The sequence below is a fragment of the Marmota monax genome, unplaced genomic scaffold (genome assembly GCF_021218885.2).
Source record: "Marmota monax isolate L192 unplaced genomic scaffold, Marmota_monax_Labrador192_F-V1.1 WCK01_AAM20220418_F8-fsc00009, whole genome shotgun sequence".
NCBI classification, from domain to species: domain Eukaryota; kingdom Metazoa; phylum Chordata; class Mammalia; order Rodentia; family Sciuridae; genus Marmota; species Marmota monax.
In genome coordinates this window covers 24,684,325-24,705,792 of record NW_026694710.1, presented here as the reverse complement: position 1 = coordinate 24,705,792, position 21,468 = coordinate 24,684,325, and the positions used below count along the sequence as shown (strand labels likewise).

At 49.5% G+C, this 21,468-nt stretch overlaps 1 protein-coding gene across 9 annotated transcripts in view; it reads left to right on the top strand.

Annotated features, from left to right (window-relative positions):
- Positions 1 to 21,468, top strand: part of Jakmip1 (janus kinase and microtubule interacting protein 1) — a 146,902-nt gene that overhangs the window by 48,539 nt on the left and 76,895 nt on the right. The window lies entirely within an intron of this gene.

Here is a 21,468-nt window from a genome sequence, read left to right as displayed (position 1 = left end):
GTTGGCCTGTTACAGACTCCTCAGGTTTGCTGTGGGTAACTAGTGTGGGCTGCTAGAATTGCTATGGGGACTCACTTAGGGGATTGCAAAGCCTCCTACTGCAAGAGTGAAGTTTTGTAAGAGTCTTGAAGGAAGAACTGGAGTTGAAAAGTGGGGGCTCGGTGTCTCACACACATTCCCAGAGTCAGGATCCTGTGCTGTGTTTTTTCCTCTAGAGGCTGCTTCTGATTAGATGTGCTGACACCTACTGTCCTGTGGGACTTTGCCCTCAGATCACAGCATGCAGAGAACCAGGATGTCAGGGGTGGAGGGTGGTGCTCAGACCTCGGCCACACAGCTTCCCCCAGAGGGGAGAAAGTGAAGCTTGGGTAAGTTAGGGCTGTTCATGGAGTCACAGTGGAGTGTCATGGCTACATTAGAAGAAATGTGTCCTTTAGGCTTCCTTCAGAGCAGGGTGTGCCAGCTGGTGTTTTCAAAGTCCCAGGCTGATTTCCTGATTCCTTTGACCTTGGAAGTATGCATTTGATTTTCATTCATGCTCCTGCAACACAACACCAGAAGACCTCGAAATGTCCAGAGTGATGAGTAGCTTGTATGTGATGACTGACAGGTGGCTGGCCATCCCCAATTAGCTTTTGGATGGAGGCTGGTCCTGGGACCCCCAAGACCACTCCTGCTCCAGGAAGGGATGGGGAGCTTATCACCAGTGTCAGTGACATAGCCATGCCCACCAATGACAGCTGTATAAAATCCAAAGGGACAGGGGAACTTCTGGATAGCTGAATCCACAGAGGCACCTGGCACCAGGGCTCCCTCCCTGCCATGTGTGTCGCCCTGTGTATGTCATCTGTATCTCTTATACATGTGAGTGGAGGGTTTCCCCAAGTACCATGAGCTGCTTTAGCAAGGCAGTTGAGCCCAAGGAGGGGGCCATGGGAACTGGGCTTTATAGCTGTCGGCCAGAAGCACCAGTAGTCATGTAGTCACATGGGACTGAGGCCTTAACCGTGGGGTCTGACACTGTCTCCAGGTAGACAGTGTCCAAATTGAATTGAATTAGAGGACACTCAGCTGGTGTCCACTGCAGAATGATTTGCTTTCTTTGTGTGTGGGGACTGCAACCCCCCCATCAAGTCCGTGGTTGTCGTGAGGGCATGGTGGGAGAAACTGTGTTTGTTCCTGTGTTCGCAGAGCTCCCTTACTTTCCCTCCTTCTCTCTTCCCCCTACTCTGTCCTTCCAGTTGTGAGACATCTATTAAGTGGCTCAACTGACTAGTGGAGCAGACCTAGAGGAGAGTGCTGCAGGCCAGGAGTGACAGGAAGTGCAAGGTGATGTCATGTGCCAGCTGCCCTTTGCTTACACTGCCATCTGACCTTCCTCCCAGCACTGTGAGCCAGGTGTGGTTGTCTAATCCATTTTACAGATGACAAAACAGATCTGGACAGAAATGGATTTGTCTGAGGTCCCCTCCACTTCTGAACCACTTTGCTATTTAGCCTCCATTGCTTTTGACCTCTGACCTGCAGAGGAGTTTGAGTGTGAGGGACAGGAAGACAGGAGGACAGACAGCTAGAGCCAGGGGGACTGGAGGACTCAGGGCTTGACTGGGGCTTTGCACTTGGGGATAGGTGGGTAGTAGTGGGTGGTGCGGGAGGTGGTGAAGCAGGCACAGTGGTCTTCAGTCTTGGCTCTGCCATCAAGCTAAGATCTTGAGAAAGTTGCTTGAACTCAATGGAAAATAGGGGTAGTAGTGGGATTTTTTTTTTTCCCTCAGGGTTGTCATGAGGATTGAGTGAGGAGGTGGTGGGGGACAGGTACAGTACGTGGTGGATGTTGGTTTCACTCTTGGCCTATTGGGAGAGGTAATGAGCCCAGACCAGATGATGGAGGGCCTTGACTGCCAGGCCAAAGCACCTGGACCATGGCCTGGAGGCAGTGGGGGTATAGGGAGAGGAATAGGTGGGGCTGGAAGGGTCAGGTAGAAGCTGAGACTTTGTGCTCTTGGTGGGTAGAAGGGAGCTGCTGAATGAGTGCCACCTGAGCACCCTGAGGGTGGCCACTGCAGGTGTAGAAGTGGGCGTCTTCTTTTTGGAGATGATGCTCCATCTTGCTAAAAGGCTGGTGTGTAGCTCTCTCCCCTATGATCTTTTCTTTCTCTGATGGCCTAGGAAACTGGTTTTAAAGGCCTGTGTTTGTAAAGGTGTTTTTTAAAGAGTCATCTTCCTACTGGTAACATTAGGGCTTGACTGGGGGCCTTGCACTTGGGGACAGGTGGGCAGTTTGTGGGGCCCAGAGGGAATCTGAATTTCAGGGAGGAAGCCAGGCAGACTCTGTGGGCACTGCCAGTGGTACCGGCTCTATTCATCAAGGTCGAAGCCGGCCGAGCACTGTAGAGTGCAGCATCAGGAGCAGGTGTCTATTCTTGGATGCAGAAAGCACTCAGTTCAGCAAACAGTGTTGTGAACCTGCTGCGTCAGGCCCTGAGCAGGGGCCTGGGGATGCAGAGGCCAGTGGACCTTGGATGCTGCCCTTGAGAAGCTTACTGTGCAACCCAGCTCTGGCAGCATTGCTACTTCCCAGCCCCTGGTCTTGGGCAAGCCCCTTAATTTCTCTGGAGCACAGTTTCTCTTTCTCTATAATGGGGGGAGGGTGGGGAGAGGGACAGCACCTGGCTGGAAGAATGAGGGAGATTCTGGAGCTGATACCCAGAATGCAGTGTGGCCTGCACTTGGCAGTGGCTCATTCTGTCTCAGATGTGGTGGAATGTGGTGCTGTAGGGAAGCAGTGGTGGGAAGTGCTACCTGTCTCCCCAGGGCTTGGCAGGTGCTCCATAAACTTGGTGGCATGTTTGTAGAAAGAAGAGTGTGAAAATGGCCTTGGAGGATTTGGGGTTTAGGAGTGGAAAAGGGGAAGGGGGCAGCGACATTCTGAAAAGTATGTCAGTGGAGGGGAGTGGAGGAGGGCAGGGACCAAGGAGAGTGGCCTGCTGGGAGAGGGGTACAGGGACAGTGAAGAGCTGGTTGGGAGAGGTGGCTCTGAGGGGTGGGATCATCTCACTGGCCAGCTGTGGGTGCTGTTGCTGGGGTGGTAGCTTTTGAGCCCATCATGCAAGCGCCTGGCCTCATCTTCCCCAGCCTGGGGTAAAGGGGCTCTGTCTCTGTGGGAGTGCAGCGGGCGGTACGAGGTGCAGGTCCCTGGCTAGGTTGGGAGAAAAAGACCCTACAGACAGAAAGGAACTCTATATAACTTGGACTTTGTGATGTAAATATGGAATTTTAGATTAGGTCATTTATAGCTCTACCATTTGATTTTTAAAAAAAATATTTATTTTTTAGTTGTTGGACATAATACCTTTATTTTATTTATTTTTACGTGATGCTAAGGATCAAACCCAGGGCCTCACATGCGCTAGGTGAGTGCTCTACTGCTGAGCTACAACTCCAGCCCTATTGTTTTGCTCTCTGGAGGGGAAATGAAATGGACATTACTTTTTGGGTGAGGGGTACTGGAGATTGAACTTGGGTCCTTGCTATATCCCCACCCCTAAATCCATTCTTTCTTACCTGGGTGGCCTCAGGTCCTGTCACTTTCTTTCACCAAAAGTCTGTGTTCCCTCGTGTACATTGCAAGGGGAAGTGGTAGTATCTGCATAGACTGCGGGTATCTGCAGAGTGGAGCCTGGGCACAGTGCTCACTCCCTTTTGGCCATGTTCTTTGAGGGAAGGGTCTTCAAAGGCACACACCAGCCCCTGAGCCATAGCTGTTGGGGGTGGGGATTGAGTGGGGGAAGGCTGTAAGTTCATTTTGTCTGCTTCTTTGAACCTCTCCAAATTATTTTGACAGCATGATTTTATTTTTATTTTTACATTTTTGTTCCTTTTGGAGGTGTTTTAATTAGCTGTATTGCTGTGACCAAAATACCTGACAAGAACTACTTAGAAGAGGAAAAGTTATTTGGGGCTCATGGTTTCTGAGATTCAGTCCATGGACTGCCAATTCCATTGCTCTAGGCCCAAGATGAGGCAACATATCATGTAGGAAGGGCCCAGTGGAGGAAAGCTGCTCAGCTCATGATGGGGTCAGAAAACAGAGAGAGAGAGACAAGGGAAGGGGCAACAGGGCACACTCCCAGTGACTCACCTCTCTAGCCATGCCCTACCTGCATACAGTTACCACCCAGCTATTGATGGACTGATTAGGTTACAGCTGTCATAATCCAGTATTACTGAATTAACAGGAGCTTTTGATGGATACCTCATATCCAAGTTATAACAGGATTTTTTTGTTTGTTTTTTTTTGTAGTGCTGGGGGTCAAATCCAGGGTTTCGCATATGCTAGGCCAGCATTCTACCACTAAGCTAAAATCCTGGTTCCTGATTTTACTTTTACAATTAAGAACATTACTTATTTTTCAAAAAAAAAAAACAAAAAACAATAAAGTAGTCCCCTTAGATTGAGTCTCTCTCGGCAGCCTGGCCTAGTGTCTACTGGTGACAGGTGTGGGGATCAGGAGGCCTATGTCCATGGAGGATCAGTGGGTGTCACAAACTGCTCCAAGTGTTGAGGCTGTACAGACTGCAGGAGGCAGTGGGACATGTGGCCCCTAGTACCCTGGGCCGAGCATTTTTTTCCCATTAAAGTATGCCTCAACCTGTCAGTCCCAGCAGTCCTCCAGCCTCTCTTGTCCCTCTCTAAGGCCATGGTCCATCAGAGAAGAGTATAGATCCTGGCCTCTGCTTCTGTGTGTTCATGAGCAGCTGCTTGGCCTCTTGGACTCCTCACCTCCCCCATTCCCAGTAGACCTAAAGTACCCCAGCACCACCACCACCACCACCTGCTCAGGCTTCTGGCACCTTCCTACATTCTCTCCTTCTCCCCACCCAATCTCCAGGCCCTGTGGAGAATCCTATTTCCTTTCTCCATGCCTATGCATGGACATCTATTCATAAACCAAATATGTGCTTCCTCTAGACCAAGCCTGGGAATGCTGTGGTGATGTCTGTAGACAAAGTCCTGCTACTTGGACCTCTGGCTAGTGTGTTTGAGGGCATGAGTGACAGGGACAGTGAGAAGCAAGTGAAGGAGAAACCAGACCCACAGCCTGCAGGGGAGCTCTGCAGGCCCTGGCTGTGCACCCCTCCCTCTGCTCCTGGTTCTCCATGCATGGCTGGTACTCGGGATATGCTGGTGAATTGATTTGTTGAAAAAATGAGGAAGTTGGCTTCCTCCATCATGAAAAGGTGGACTCTCTCTTTGCAGAGTCTGTGCCCAAAGAAAGCATTTGGCATCTGAGTGGTGTCCCATGTGTAGCAAAGGGCTGGAAAAAAGTATTGTTGGCGTACATTTCATGGAGCCTGATGGCAAGGCTTAAAATCCTCATTTGCTTAAGAAAAAAACAAATGCAAAATGGTGCCTCTCCTCTGCACCAGGAAAATCTGCTGAGCATGAGCCAGCATTCCAGACTGTGAATCATTCTGTCTCCTGGCCGTGTCACTAGGAGATGCAGCTACCCTGCTCTCAGTCTGACAGTGCACCAGCCCCACCAGGTCATCATCCTCTAGCTGGTGCTCCACTTGGAGCATACTGGAACCACTTAGCAGGTCTGTGTGTCAACTCTTGAGCCCACAGGTCTCTGAAGAACAGGGTTTATTGGGCCATCACAGATGCTAGCTAGAGAAAGGACTGAGTTCTGGGACAAGTTCACCACTCCAACAGCAGGGATGAGCAGCAGCTAGAGAAGTGTCCTCAGCTAGAGAAGACCCTGCTCTCAGAGATTTTTGGAAGCAAATTTGTTGGACCATGTTGTGATTATGTTTTAGGTGTGGTATTTGTAAGAGCATCCCAGGAAATTCTGATGTGCAGCCAAACAGAGAGCTACTGGGCCAGGAGGGCTGGGTAGGGACAGTGCAGGGACATGGCATAACTGTTGGAATCCAATCACCTGTTCTCAAATCTTGGTGCCTCCATAAGTGGCCTCACCTCTATGACCCTTGGGCTCCTCATCTGTCAGGGGGAACAGCCTTTGCAGGTTCTGATGAGGGGGATGCTGGAGGGCATGCTGTTGTGAATTTCATGTTTGGTTATGAATGATCGTGCCAATCCAGTGGGAGTGCGAAATAGTACCTGCATCCTCTGGGTTCTTTCTGGGTGTTTTCTTAATTTTGTTTTCCCTGTTGTTTGTGGCTGGTATGTAGAAATCCAGTTGATTGTATGTACTAAGCCTGTATCCTATCACATTACTGAACATACTCACTGGTTCTAGTAGTTTTATTTTAGTAGCTTACTTAGTGTTTTCTACATATGTGATCATATCAACTGGAGATAGAGGTAGTTTTACTTCTCCATTTCCAATCTGGATTCCTTTTATTTTGTTTCTTGCCTAATTGTCCTGGCTAAAACTTCCAGTTTGGTGTTGAATAGAAGTGGGGAGAGGGACATCCTCATTTTGTTCCTGACCTTAGGGGGATTTCCATCTCTTCCCATGGGGATGGTGTTAGCTGTGGCCGGTCCACATGAGCCCTTGGCTGGCTTGAGGAAGCACTTATCTTCTTTCCTGGTTGGTTGAGTGCTATCATGAAAGGCTCTTGGATTTTGTCACATGTCTTTTCTGCCCCTGTTGATAAGATTGTGAGGTTTTTGTCCCTTACTCTCTTTACGTGGTATAATACCTGGATTTGTTTTTCAATCTTAAACCAACTCTGTGTTCCCGGAGTAAATACCACTTGGTCATGGTATATATTTATTTTTGTATGTTGCAGGGTTTTCTGTTCTAGTGTTTTCCTGAGGATTTATGCATCTCTATTCATTGGGTCTATTAGTTTGTGGTTTTCTGTTCTCGCGGTACTTGCCTGTTTAGCCGTTGGTGCAGTACTGGCCTCAGAGCAATTTGGGAAGGGTGCCTTCCTTTTTCACATTTTGGAAGAGGCTGGTACTGATTCTTCTTTAAACCTTGGTATAATCCACCCATGGAGCCATTAGGCCTGGGTTTTTCTTGAGTCTGCTATGACGTATGTTTAATAGACTACAATGCTCAGCTCTTTTTTGTGGCATCACAGTTTCATCTGAGCTGGAAAGGAATGGCTGACAGGCTAAGGCTTTTAAGGCCAATTTACACTAGATTTGCTGCCCTTTAAGTGCAGGCAGGAGGGGCTGGTGCTTCTTCCTTTGCCTCTCCCCTCCCTGCGGAGAGGTCTTCTCTCCTTCAGTGCCACCCCAGGAGACAGAGGAGGAGAGGAGGCACTCGCTAGAGCCATAGCCAAGAAGTGGAGGGAGCAAGGCTTGCTGGCCCCCCACAGGCCTCTGTCATCCCCTACTGAATGGAGAGGGTGAGAGAGACCCAGACTGAGTCAAGGAATGGACGAGGGGGCATCTGCCACCACTCCGCAGACTAGCTTGCAAAGTGCTGATTTTATGACATGAGATGGGGAAGGCAGCTAGACCATGATTGATAGGCCTGAGTCTAAAAGACAAGTAAAAACCATCTCTCGAACAGCAGCCTGGCCAGCATTAGCATGCTCAGCGTGCGGGCAGGGCTGGAGGGAGCTGCCTTTCCTTTTCCTTTTCTGTGTTCTCCCAAGTGTCTTCAGGGAGCATCTTGACCTTTAAGGTGAGAAAAGGGCGGCTAACACCCACACAACACTTGACCTTACCGTTACCTCAAGTGCTGCATTCTCTTCCTGGAGCCTGAGGGCGGGAGTGATGAGGGTCTCCCCATTAACACTGTCCGGTGCCAGTGGTGAGGAGGGCTGTCCCTGGCCCCTAGGTAAGCTTTCTACTCCGTGCAGAAATAGCTCTTGCTTTTCCCTGCTGGCTTCTGTGGACCAAGGTATGGAAGCTGATAGTGGTTCAGAGGAAGGATTGTCTCCTGGGTGCATGATGGAGAAGGGGCATTCAGAGGCCAGGCATTGGGAGTGATGTACTGTGCGCTCATTTCCTGAGAAATGTATTCAGTATTCACTTTCAAAGCAGCGATGCAGGGAGGGCTTAGTACTGCTTTCCATGTCGGTAGCTGCTGCTTGTTCTCCATGAGCGATCAGGTTACCACCCTCACGTATGCCCCCTTGGCTGTGAGGGTAGGCCCAGGCCTGCTGTATGCAGGCAGGATGGGTCCTGTGCACCTGGCTCTGCATTCCTTAGGTTGGGGGTCTTGGGCAAGATCCTCTTTGAACCTTTGTTTTTGATTCTGTAAAGGGTAAGAAAGAGGCCACCATTTTTGAGTGTCTGCTGTATGCCAAGCATGGCTCTGAGCACAAATGACCCTGACAGGTGCCTGCAGTTGACCTTGGGAAATTAATGATCTTTATTGCCATTGCTTATTTGTGTTTTTCTTAATAACCAAAGAACTCCACCAGGTGGGAGCAGTGCTCTTCTACTGAGTTGTCTGGGGCATGTCTAATCCGTTTTCTATGTAAAAGCATTTCAAATGTTTCATTTTCATTGTGGAAAATGTCTTGGAGAAGACAGATGAAAAGGAGATTAAAACTCACATAGTGGTGACAAAGGCCCCCTGGGAGTCCCTGATGTTGGTCTCCGCCACTACCCTGCAAGTGGACTTACGCTGCCCTAGCAGAGGCCCCCAGTCCACACCACCGGAAGGCACCTCACATGCTGAAGGGAGCTCGAGAACCTCAGTGCTGGGTGTGGACAGAGCAGGCTGACCACTCTCTTCCAGAGAAGGCTGCCAGTGCAGATTTCCTGGGGCACATTGGCAGTCACCCCAGTCACCTAGTGGGTGTGGTATCCCTGAGCCAGCCACTCTGCTGGGGCCCATCATCGCCTGTGCACTGGGTTTATGTGGAAGGATGTGTGTTGCTGATTATAGCAACCCTCCCCCCTCCAAAAAAAAAAAAAAAGGAAAAGACAGCCAGGGACCGCGCAGGTGTGAGCTGGAGATGGTGGCTAGCCTTTGTTCTGCTCCATTGGGGGTTTTTCCTCTTTTTGTATGTATGAAATGGGTCTCAAAGAAAAATGGGACAATATTTCTTACCTGCTCTCATTATTTAATGAATTTCTGAGTTTCCTAGGGCTGTCTAATGGTGCCACAGACTGAGTGGTTTAAGCACCAGAAAGAGATGAGAGGCCAGAGGTTCAATACCAGAGTGGAGGGCTGGTCCCTTCAGAGGTGTGGGGAGGGCCTTCTGCAGGCCCACTCCTGGTGCTTTGTGCAGGCTTTGGGCCCCTTGGCTTGTAGAGGCAGCACCCAGACCTCTGCCTGGCTCTCTGCATGACACCCTCTCTGCCTTTGTATCCTAATCTCTTCTAAGGACACCAGTCCTGTTGGGTTATGCTCCACTCTTTTGAGCTCAGTTTACCTTAATCACATCTTTAAAGGTGCTCTTCAATCACATCACATTAGGAGTTCAACCACGTGCATTTGATGGGGGCATAGCTTCACCTGTAATGTATACCAAGAAGTTTCTCAGTGTCATTGAAATGCCCTTTTGATGCTGAGATTTTTCAGTAGTACTTAGCTGGGGTGGGAGCCGTTTGAATAATGAAGTCTTATCATTGAGCCCATGTGAAACTGCCCAAAGCAGGTTAAAGTTCAGGCAAGCGTACCCAGACTTCAGAGAAGCCCAGAAGAAAACAGAACTGGCATTTGCTGTTGTGTGTGCATGTGTGTGTGTGCACACGTGTGGGAGTCTGGTTGTACTGACCTCACTGGAGGACAAATAGGAGGGGTGGGTGGGGAGCTGTATTCTGGATAGAAGGAAGCACCAGGAGGGAGCTCAGTAGGCCTAGGAGTCAAGGCCACAGAGACCACATCTTCAGGGAACCCCTTAGCCTTGACTCACACTGTGCTTGCAGCAGCCCTGTGAGGGAAACATTAGTATTATTTCCTCATTGTTTTCCAGGGGGAATTGAGGCCCAGAGAGGACAGGTCATCTGCCCTAGGGTCACACAACCAACAAGTGGTAGAGTCAAGATTCTGACTCGGCCTGAGGCCAGAGCTGGCTCTTGAGAGCACTCCCCATTCCACAGTGGTTCTGAGGTTCTAGCATGGGAACTTCCACCAGTGGCATGTAGGTGCATAGAGGGTCTATTTGTAGAGAGCTTGAATAAAATAGTTGTTTTCTGCTCCTTCATTAAATTTAAATCTAACTCTACTCAGGTTCTGGGGTACCCCAGCTTTTGCTTGTGTTCAGGTGCAGATAACAGAAGCTGCTCTTTTGAGCCACTGTAAACAGTGGGATGTAATGCAGTGTGGTTGGAAAGTGAAAGGGCAAGGACTCTGCTGGATCCAGGAGTGACCCCCAGGGTAACACTCCAGGGCTGGCGTCTCAGGAGCTGCCACCTGTGCCCCCCTGGGGACTGGGGTCAGGAGCCTGTCCCAGGGCTGACCCCAGCCTTAGCTGCAAGCTAGGGATGAGAAAGCCATGGTAGAACACTAGAGCCCCTCACACCTTCCGGCTCACACCAGCAAATGGCGCCTTGCCCCAAACTGGCTCCCCTTTGTCCTGGGTTCAAGCCTGTAAGAAAGAATGATGGAACCTAAGTCAAGTGCAGAACCCCAGTCCTAAGGGGGTCTGGGAAATGTGGTTTCTAGATCTCCAGTCCCCGCAGTTGAGGGAATGTGTTTGATCCCCCTTGTGGTCATTTCCTTGGGTCATGAGAACATGGCCAGGGAGAGAGTGCACTCCCCTGCAGTGCTGCCCCCTGGAAGGCCTGAGTGAGCCACAGGAGCTTCCTGCCCTGCTGGGAGAAGGGCCTGGTTCCCACCAGCACTCTAGCTGCCTCGGCACTGAATGGCTATTCCCATGATGCTGAGGATTGAACCCGGGCCCGCCCAAGCTAGGCGAGTGCTCTACCTCTGAGCCACAATCCCAGCTCCCATCTCGTAGAATTCTAATTCTTTACCTTAGTTTGGGTCTTGACTGGTGCTAATCACCATCAAAGAGAAGAAGGAAAGAAACATACCACGGAGTGAGGGGTCCCTGGCAGGAGCTGGTTTTGGCCACATGAACTGGAGTAGCGCCTTGTTGTCTCACATATACACTATGGAAGACAGGCCTCCCTTTCAGTGCCCAGAGAGGGCTAAGCAGACTGCACTTTGCTGACACTGAGCACATCTGATAGGCCTATGATTGCAGCTTTGTTCCCTAATTCCTGCTCCCAGAGGATTTTTCACAAGTGCTTCAGCGTCCTCCTGGGTATTGATGTTTGGGGTCTAGTCACAGGGCTGCGTGGAGCCTTCAGAGCATCTCTGTAAGGCTGAAGGCTGCTCCTTCACTTCAAGGTCCCCACCATACCCAGTCTTCCAGGTGTTAGGTGACAATTTGAGGATGTTAGTGAGAAGTGGCTATTCTGTTGGCATGGGGTTTGGGAGGAACCCTGCAACAGGCTTTTGAAGATGGGGTTCAAGTCCATCCTGACTGGTCTCAGTGCTGTTTTCTCAAACAGAAAGTGAGGCAGCAGACAGCTTCCCAGGGTGATGATGGGTGCCATGCCATGCAGGAGACAAGATCATATCAGTCTGCAGAGTACTGTTATATGGTGACTTTTTTATTTTTTAAGGGCTGTGACTGGTTGGGCCTGGCAGGTGTCCATCCCTGGGATGGGGCAAGTCCACTCAGCTTGCATCCCATTTGTGTTGGTCTGCTCGGGTTCCCATAACAGATTCCCATAACAGATTCCCACAGGATGGGGCCTCGACGGCGGAAAGGGTTTACCCACAATTCTGAGAGTAGAAGCCAGAGATCAAGGATCAGATCAGGTGTCAACAGGACTTGCAGATGTTTATCTTCTCCCTGTGTCCTTGCCTGGTCGTCTATATATGTGTTTTAGTCTCCTTTTTTATAAAGACCGGGTGGGATAAGGGTGCACCCTAGTGACCCCATTTTATCTTTTTTTTTTTTTTTTTGTACCGGGGATTGAACTCAGTGGCACTGGACCACTGAGCCACATCCCCAGCCCTATTTTGTATTTTATTTAGAGACAGGATCTCACTGAGTTGCTTAGCACCTCACTGTTGCTGAGGCTGACTTTGAACTCACGATCCTCCTGTCTCAGCCTTCCGAGTGGCTGGGATTACAGGCATGCACCACGGTGCCTGGCCCCATTCCCTTCATAAAGACCCTGTCTCCAAATGCAGTTACATTCTGCGGTCCTGGGGGCTAGGGTTTTACAATTCAGCCTCTAATACCCTGGCTTGAGAATGGAGAAGAGTGGCCCCCAGGAAGACTGAGCAGCGCTGCCCTGGTTACCCCAAACCTAACCACATCAGCCCTGCCTCTGCCATCCTTCCTGTCGAGCGAGGTCCTGCTGTTCCTGCCAGGGCCAGGTCAGATGCTGTCCTCTGCATGGAGCCCCCAGCTGGTAGGCACTTCTCTTGCCTCTGGTCCACAGTTGTTTATTCCTGTTACCATTTTCAGTTGGGCTGTGGTTATCTACGGACCTGTCATCCCACCTCTGCTGGGCTTGCAACTCTGATGGAGGAGGAGGGGAGGGCATGACTGAGTGTGCCTTGTCCATCTTTCCCTGGCCTTGGTGGATGCTATGCCACACGGGTGGACAGGTGTAAATCTATCTCACAGCCATCTTCACTCTGGGGCAGGCACAGAACCAGGCTCTTAGTAGTTAAGCTAAACAGCCCTGGCTGTAACAGAGCAGCCATTCTGAGTGGGCAGACAGGCAGGAGAGGCAGTACCAAGGCCATGTGATTAAGGCTGTGAAAAAGGGAAGTACGGCTGTGGAAGTGCAGGGGAAGCTCCAGCCCACTTAGGGGGTGGGGAAGTGACATCAGTAGAAGTGTCCCTAAGGAGGTAGGGCCCAATAGAATTGTGAAGAAGGTGGGTAGGGGGAAAAGAGGAGGAAGAGCGATCCAGGAGGAGTAAGCTGTAGTAACAAAGGGACCAAGAAAAGTCAGTTCTAGTTCACACATTCTCTGGCAGAGGACTGCTGGGCCTCTCCTATGGGGGGTGAGTCAGGGCCTAGCTCTCTCCAGGGATCTGGACCTGTCGCTACCTCAACACATGGCTTCTAAAGGCTCTGCACCAGGGAAGGGAAGAGTCATGCAGGCTTTTAAATAATGCAGCCCAGAAGTGACACAAGTCACGACAACTCACCTATCTCATCGGTCAGGTCAAGTCACATGACGCCACCGTCTGGGAAGTATAGGGAACCCTATGGGAAATTTGGTGAGCACATTCCAGGGAACACACTTGTAGAGGTGGAGGGGCCAGAAAATGTGGTGTTGATGGGAAATAATGGTCCCAGACCTTTGATCTCTGCAAGAAGCTTGGTAAAGTAGATTCCCTCTGCCCACCACGTACCACTTACTTATGGGCATTGAAATTGTGGCTGGAAAATAGACCCAGGGAAGGAACAGAGTTTCAGAGGGCAGTGAATCTGCTTCCATCAGGCAGGGAAGGGTTGGTTTCTTTGAGATCCTTTTATTTGCTTCTTAAGGAACAGGGTTTAACATTGATCTTATTCCTTTTTCCCCTCCTCCCCTCCCTCTCAGAGTACAAGTATTTGCTGTAGGCTTTTGTTTTTGTCAGCTTTATCATTGCTGTGACCAAAAGATTTGACAAGGACAATGTAGAGGACTAAAAGTTTATCTAAGGCTCACAGTTTCAGAGGTCTCAGTCCATAGATGGCCAACTCCATTCCTCTGAGCCCGAGGCAAGAAAGCACTTCATAGTGGAAGGGTATGGCCAGAGGAAAGCAGTTGGGGACATGGCAGCAGGAAGCAGAGAAAAGCTAAGCTCAGCTCACAAAACAGATACCCCAAAGTCATACCCACAGGGACTCTCCTCCAGCCACACCCTGCTTGCCTTCTGTCACCCCCTGTTATCCTGTGGAGGATTGACACAGTGATGAGATCTAGGCTCTCCTAACCCAGGTATTTCACCCCTAAGCTTTCCTGCTTTGTCTCACCCGTGAGCTTTTGGGGAAGCCTCCTATCTACACCATACAGCTTTTTATATGGAGATGGAATGTTTATGTCCTGTGTCCTTTAAGCTTCACAGAGAATTGTGGCCCCAAGTCCCAGTGTCCTCATGATCGAGGGAGATGCTGGCAATGGCAGTGAGCAGGAGTGGAGGCCTGCTCATAAAAGGCGTAGGAGCACAGGGTAAGAAGAGTTTCTGCTTGGCTAACTTTAGAATTCTTCCCAGCTTGGGCTTTGTCTTTGTGATTTTCATTTAGATACATTATTATAATTTCTTTGTGTTCTCTTGGGCTGCATTGTTTCAAAATGTGCTCCTTGAGCATAATTTTTATAACTCATTGAATTTATTACAATGATCTTTCTTTAATCAGAAGGAGTAGGGTTTGCTTTTTTGGTTGTAGTTTAGAGTTTGTGTCAACACTGAGAGATTAGCAGTGGCTGGGAATTAATTCATGCTTTCATTTCCCTTAATTAACTATGAATGTGCAGAAGTTGGCTGGCTTTGTGCATGCCAGTCTTAAAATTCAGTGCTTTCTGTAGACAACAAATAGTTGGGTCTTGTCTTTTGATTGACTCTGACAGTCTCTGCATTTAGACCATCAACATTTACACTGATAACCTCTAGGGTTGGGTTAATCTCTGCTGTGCTAATTATTGTTTTCTGTTGGTTGCCCTGTTCTTTGTCACTGTTTCTGTCTTCCACTCTCTTTCTTTCTGCTTTCTGTGGCTTTAATATATTTCCATTTCTGTCCTTTTGAAGATATCAGTTGCACATCTTAATTTTTTAGTGGTTGCCCTATAGTTTGCAATATCGTTTATAACTAGTCCAGGTCCACTTTCAAATAACATGACATTTCATGTGATGTGCAGGAACTTTATAACAAAGTATCCTGCCTGGCCCTCTTGTAGCATTGCTGTGTCCATTTCACTTATCCATCCTATAATCATCGGACACATTGTTGCTCTTATTGCCTTGAACAAACTATTACCTGCTAAATCAATTAATGAGAAAAAAATTAAAAAACTTATTTTCCCTTCAGTTACCCCTTCTCTAAAGATCTTCCTCCCTTTATGTAGATTTTTTTTTTTTTTTTTTTTAAGTTTTGTATTTTTGTTTTGTTTTTTTCTTCTATTTAGGTCTGAGCTTTTGACCACGCATCTTTCTCTTTCAAAAGCTTTTTTCAAGGCAGGCATGTGTAACACATTCTTTTGATTTTTGCTTATCTGAGCAAGTTTTTATTGGTTCCTCACCTTTGAAGGATAATTTCACAGGATACAGAATTCTACATTGATGTTTGTTGTTGTTGTTCTCTAAACATTAAAATATTTCACACTACTCTCTCTTGCTTGCATGATGTCTTGAGAAGTCTGATGACATTCGTCGTCTTGCTTCTGTGCTTCTCTTTGGTAAGGTGCTTTTCCCTCTTTGGCTTCTTTGGGAATTTTCTCTTCATCTCTGTTTTTCTGTGGTGTGAATGATATGCGTAAGTATGGATTGTTTGGTCGTCGCTGCATTATCCTGTGTGGGGTTCTCTACTTTGTGGATCTGTGTTTGGAGTCTGGCATTAATTTGGGGAAACTCTCAGATAGCATTGCTTCAGATATTCCCTTGGTTCTGTCTTGTCCTTCTGGTAGTCTAATTGTGTGTACGCCACACTTTTTGTGGTCGTCCTACAGTCCTGGGATATTCGTCCCCTGTTTTTCCAGTCATTTTTCTCTTTGCTTTCCAGTTTGGAAACCTTCTGTCCACATGCCTGTAAGCCCACTCTCTCTTTCTCTGTGTCCAGTCTACTAATGATCCCTCAAGGGGAGCTTCATTTCTGTGAGGCTAGCATGTCTTTTTATTCTTTCTGAGAATTTCCATCCTTCCTCGTGTTGCCTGCCTGTCTGTTCCTTCACTGGGGCCTCTGGCCTCTCAGTCACAGTTGTTTTAAGCCCCAGGCGGATATTCCTCTGTCTCTGCTGTGTCTGAATCTGCCTCCGATTCTTCTGCCTCTTCACACCATGCTTTTGCCTTTGTTTTTGTTGTTGTTGCTGTGTCATCTGTGTCCCTTTGCATGGTCCTGAGCTTTAGAGATTGCTGATTCTGTGGCTGGGGTGACAGTGACAGGTGTGGATGGCAGGTGAAGCTGCCAGCAAAAGCAGAAAATGTATTGATCTTATATACTTTTCTAGGGACAAAAGTGGTGACCATTGAGAAATCTCATTGTAGCCTCTGTGGCCATATTTAAGTTGCCACGGAAATTATTTCATCTTGATTTATATATGGAGATACTGAAAGAGCAGATGACAGGAATCTCCAGGAAGGAGCATTGAGCAAGACAGGCCATCAGCATCCCACAGGCAGTGCCTGTGCCCAGCATGGTGCCTGCCATGTGGGAGGCTGCAGCAGTCTTGAGTGAAATGAGCAATGGAAGGGTGTCTGCAGCCAGCCAAGATCTCCCTGGACCTCAGAATCTGTGGTCTTCGGACAGCTTTGTTTATCCAAGAGCAAGGCCCAAGGCCCTTGATGCTCAGCATCTTACCACTTTGCTGAGGCCATATTGAAATATTGAAGGGGTTCAGCTGGCATGGGCATCCACACACGGGCCAGTTCTTATCTAGTTATACTTGGCTTTGCACAGGAGGTGGGATGGGGTGGGATAGTGGTATTTGTATCAAGGACTACGGAAACCTGTGTCCATTGAAGGATTTTGTGTGTCCTGAACTTTGCCCATTGGGGTGCATGTGGAAGTGGGGTATATGATGTTGTCATAGTACTAGACATCCTAAGAGGGCTCTGGATGTGACTGAGCAGCTTGTTTCTAGAGACTCCAGAGGACAAGATGGCAGAGAGGAGTTCAGCAGGGTAAGCAGACAGTTGAGCAGGCACCAGGACGAGGGGCATGGGGAAAGGCAAGGCATTCCCCTGTGGGGCTGGCATTCCCCTCGGGCCTGGGGCCACAGCAGGTGGTCTGCTATTACCATGGTTGTTTATATGGTTATTATTTTCTCTGCAGGGGTAGGTTATGGTTGACTTTTGCTTTGGGAGGCGCCCTCTTGTGGATGGTTGGGGGAAGGAGGAACAGGGACCCATCCACTCTGAGGTGGCAAGGCTAAGGAGAGGCAGGAAGGATCCAGAGAGGATTTGGCAGGTGGAAGGTGGGCTTGGGGGGTGCGTGTGGGGAGCAGCACCAGCGAGAAGCGCAGGCAGGCCTATGCCTCCTACATCAGCTCACCTGAGCTGGGTTTGGTTGGGCACGGGTCCACTCACTTTTCTTTCCCCTTGAAGAAGCACTTTCACAACCTGCTGGGTTCCTGTGGGGAAGGCAGGTTTCCCATAGCTAGGACACCAGCCAGTGAAGATTCCCTTTGCCTCCCTCTGTCCTCCTTGTCCCCTCTGAGCTCCATGGCTGCATGCAGTCTTGGTCCGCCAGCTCCACACACTTGGAAAACCTTGCCCTGTTGCCCTGGGGAGTCACTGCTTGTGGAACACCGATGGCCTGGGCACTGTGCCACAGCGAAAGAGGCCCTTCCGTTCCTCAGATGAGGCGACTGAGGCGCAGAGAAGTCAGAGCCCTTACACAGATTACAGGTGACTGCATCTGTCTGACTCCACAGCCTGACACTTTTCTGTATGGTCATGGTCAATCACTGACCACCTCAGTTTGTTCACCTTTAAGGTGAACATGCCACCTCAGAGGAGGATGTCCTGAGGATTGAATGAGATCATCCTCTGAAGGGGTTGTCATGTGCCTGATAAGTATTATGTTCTCATCAGATGTTCACTGTTTATGCCTTGTTTCCCAAAGAGAGGGGTGTGTGTGTGTGTGTGTGTGTGTGTGTGTGTGTGTTGGGGAGGAGTTGTGGCTGGAGTCTCTAAAGGGCACCTCTGTGTGGGAAGGAGAGAACTCATTCTGGGGGCTTCTGAGTACCCGAAGGAGCTCAGGGCAGAAGTTCTGAGGGGCCCTTTTGTGCTGGGTTTCCTTTTAGCTTGAGATTGGTCAGTGCTTTCTGAAGTGTGGCTGCCTGAGGGGAGTGTGAAGGGGTTTCCAGAGTCACTGGAGGGACTTTGGAGAGGGGATGGATGACCACTGATGAGTATGGGGGTGTAGAGGCGGGAGGTGGCCTGTGTGGCCCGACTGGGAGTTCTGTGACAGCTGGGACCTACTCTAGTCTTCTGTGGCATCCCCAGGCCAGCATGAGGGCTAGGTGCTCAGTGTCTCCTGTGGAGTGACTCTTCTTGGCTATGACTCTTCCTCCTGTGTCCTTGAGCAGTTCCTCTCCACTGTGCCTTGCTGAGCCTCTGGTGGGCTCATTGCCAGCAGTGGGCCATGTGCTCTCGGTTCAGGTCATGGCATGGTGTGCAGCCCAGGAAGAAGGACAGCCTGTGTTCTCCTGCAGGCAAGGACTTTGAATGCTCAGCGGCTTTGGGGCTGATGATAGGGATGTCGAGTGGTACTGGTTGTGCCATGGTATGCCTGTGGCTTGGGCTGGTGGCCTGGGGCTCAGCGTGGCCCAGAATTTTGGACGGCCTCGGCTCCTGCTCCGTTTCATTTCAGCACTGAGTCCTGTGCTGGCATATATGGAGGACATGCTGTTGAGAGCTCTAGTCTTAGTGGCAGCTCCTGCGAGTTTATTTGTCCTGGGAACATTGAGCTGGGACTTTGGGCTGGGCAAAGGTGGGCATACCAAGATAAAGGTCAAGTCCTGCCCTCCCATGGCTGACAGTTGTGTGGGGACAGCAGGCATAGAGTGGCCTTTCTGCTGCTTTCCCCCCCTTTTCCTTCCAAGCCACCCTGAGATAGTCAGGCCCTGGGACTTGAAGCCATGTCTGGTGGCCTGTGGAGCTGAGCAGCTTCACTTGGTCTGTCAGCGGCACTGCCGCGGGCACGCAGCCCAACTGCTTTCTCCCCAGTGCTTTTCTTGTGTCCTTCTCAACTAAGTGCAGGTGTTTTCCTGCCTTCTGAGCTAGCTTTTCATTGCTGTGACCAAAATACCTGACAAGAACAACTTAGGGGAGGAAAGGTTTATTTTGGTTCATGGTTTTAGAGGTTTAGTCTGTGGTGAGCTGACTCCACTGCTGAAGCAGAACATCGTGGTGGAAGGGTGTGTGGTGAACAACTGCTCAGCTCGTGGCAGGGGGAAGCATAGAGAGCAAGGAGGAGCCAAGGACAAGATACAGTCCCCAAGGGCACGCCCTAGTCACCGGCTTCCTCCAGCCCCACTCCACCTGTCTACACTTACCACCCAGATAGTCCATTCCAATTATTAATCCATCAAATAGATTAATCCTCTGACTAGGTTACAGTTCTCACAATCCACTCACTTCCCTTTCAGACATTCCTGCATTAGCACAGGGACTTTTGGGGGACCCTTCATATCCAAATCACAATATCTTCCTTTAAAAGAAAAACTACGTTGCTTTCTTTTGAAAGTAGTAGAAATAGAAATTTGGATTTATCTAGAAGAGTATAAAGAAGAAAACAAATATCACCTATAACCTTTTGGAGATGTGGCCATCGAGTGGCCACCACTGTATCCCTGGGGGTAGGGCCTGGCACCTTGCAGGTGCTCAGTAAATATTTGTAACCAAATAAAAAGAATGAACCAATATATATATCATAGAAAATTGGAATCATAAATTATATTCTGCTTTGTATCCTGCCCTTTTCGGTCTTGTGACATTAACCTTTCCCTAGATTAATGTCTGGAGTTTGCTATCAGGTCTTTGATGTAACTTACTGACTCTTGGGAACTGAGCATTGTGCTTTTGGGATGGATGGCCAGACGTCATGTCAGACTATCTCGAGTCAGTTCCTTGAGCATGTTCCAGGGTGGAATAAAAAGGTGCCGCTTGCTCTGTTGAGTTCTTCCTGCTCATCATGGCAAGGGTGGCAGGTGCACCTGAGCAGCAGAAGCTGGTTTCTGAGAGCTGCTGTGGTTATGAAGGCAGGCGGGTCAGGGGGGCCAAGGAATGAACTGTGGAGTAAGCTCCAATTATAGCGCACTCAAAGCTGATGGAGGTCATGCTTATTGAAGACAGAATGCCTCCTTCTGGAGTGAGGGATGGGGATGCTGGTGACTCCTGGGTGATCCTGCTGGGCACTGAGAAGCAGTGTCCCTGTTGGAGAGAAGCTGCCTTCACTTCAGGTGGCCTCCGTCATAGCCTTCCAGGCTCCCTAGTCTGCATGGCTCCCTGTGCCCAGGGCTGCCTGCTTAGGCTGTGCTGCATCAGGGGCTGTGGCCTGCAGCATTGGGCATCTGCAGCTTGCCCAATGCACTGGCATTGATGAGGCCTCAGCCCACCTCCTCCTGGAAGCCATGTCCCGTGCTTTATGCCCCTCTCCCCAGCCCCCACCCACAAACTGAAGTCCCACTGACTCCATTGTTGCTGAATGCAGTGGCCAGTTTCTGGCCAGAGGAGCTTCCTGTTAGCTTCCCTGGCTCTTCTTCTCTGTTTACAATCTTCTTGCTTGATCTTCCCTGCCTTCTCCAGGCCATCTGACCCAGCACCACCACCCTCTAGCTGTGTGGCCGAACGTAGCTTACTTTACTTCTCTGCTTTCATGTCCTCATCTGTAAGGACCTAATAACTAACCTACTTCATCAGGGGTTCCAAGGACTTCAGGACAGGATCCCTGACTCCTGTCTTGGGATCTGGCACACACTCAGTGCCTCATGATTGTTCCCTGTTGTCACTGAGCCATTTATTCACTCATTCCACAAGTTTTTATGGAGATCCTTTTACGTGCACAGAAGAGGCAGCAAGGAACAAAACAGACCCAGGTATTATGTACTTGGAACTTACATCCTAGGGAAAATAGAAAGTAAGTAAACATACATTTTATCATGGAAATCACAGCAGGGCACAGAGAGGGAGAGGGAAAGTGGCACTGTGGTGCACTACTGAGGCCAGCAGTGTGGCCACATTAGTGCAGAATTTGGAGGTGGGAGTCAGGGTACAGCTTTTGCTCCCCCAGTTCCAGCTGTGGACCTTGATCAGGGTACTACTATTCTCTCTCTCATTAGCTGTGTGACATGGCTAGCTCTCAGCCAGTGTGTGCCTCAGTTTTCCTGTCTGTGATACTGGTGATACCCTCTATCTCGTAGAGGAGAAACCACTAACCTTACGAGGTCTAAACCCATTTCTCAAAGTTTGGTCCTCTGACCCTGCTTCACGAGTATTGGGAGTGTGGACGGGATATGCAGACTCCATAGACCCTCCCACTCCCTGTGCTTCAAGTTCTGAGGTGGCCTGGGACCTGCATTTGGAAATAAATACTCTGGTGATGCATGTTCACTGAGGTCTGAGACCAAGATCTACAGGTTGTGAAGATGGGGTCCTTTTGTCCTGATGAGGGCTATGCTGGAGTGAAGTTATGCAAGACGTGGTCACCCGGAAACACCACCTGGGGAGCTTGCTAGAGATTCAAGTTGGATTATCAGGGATATTGAACTCTGCCCTTAACAGCTTCCAAGTGATTGTGGAGCAGTTCATGTGAGGAGCACTGGGTCAGACCTGTGAGTGGAGGACATCCTCCAGTGGGGATAGGTGCTGTGCCCACAGGTGGTAGCTGTCAGGGGATGCCAGTCC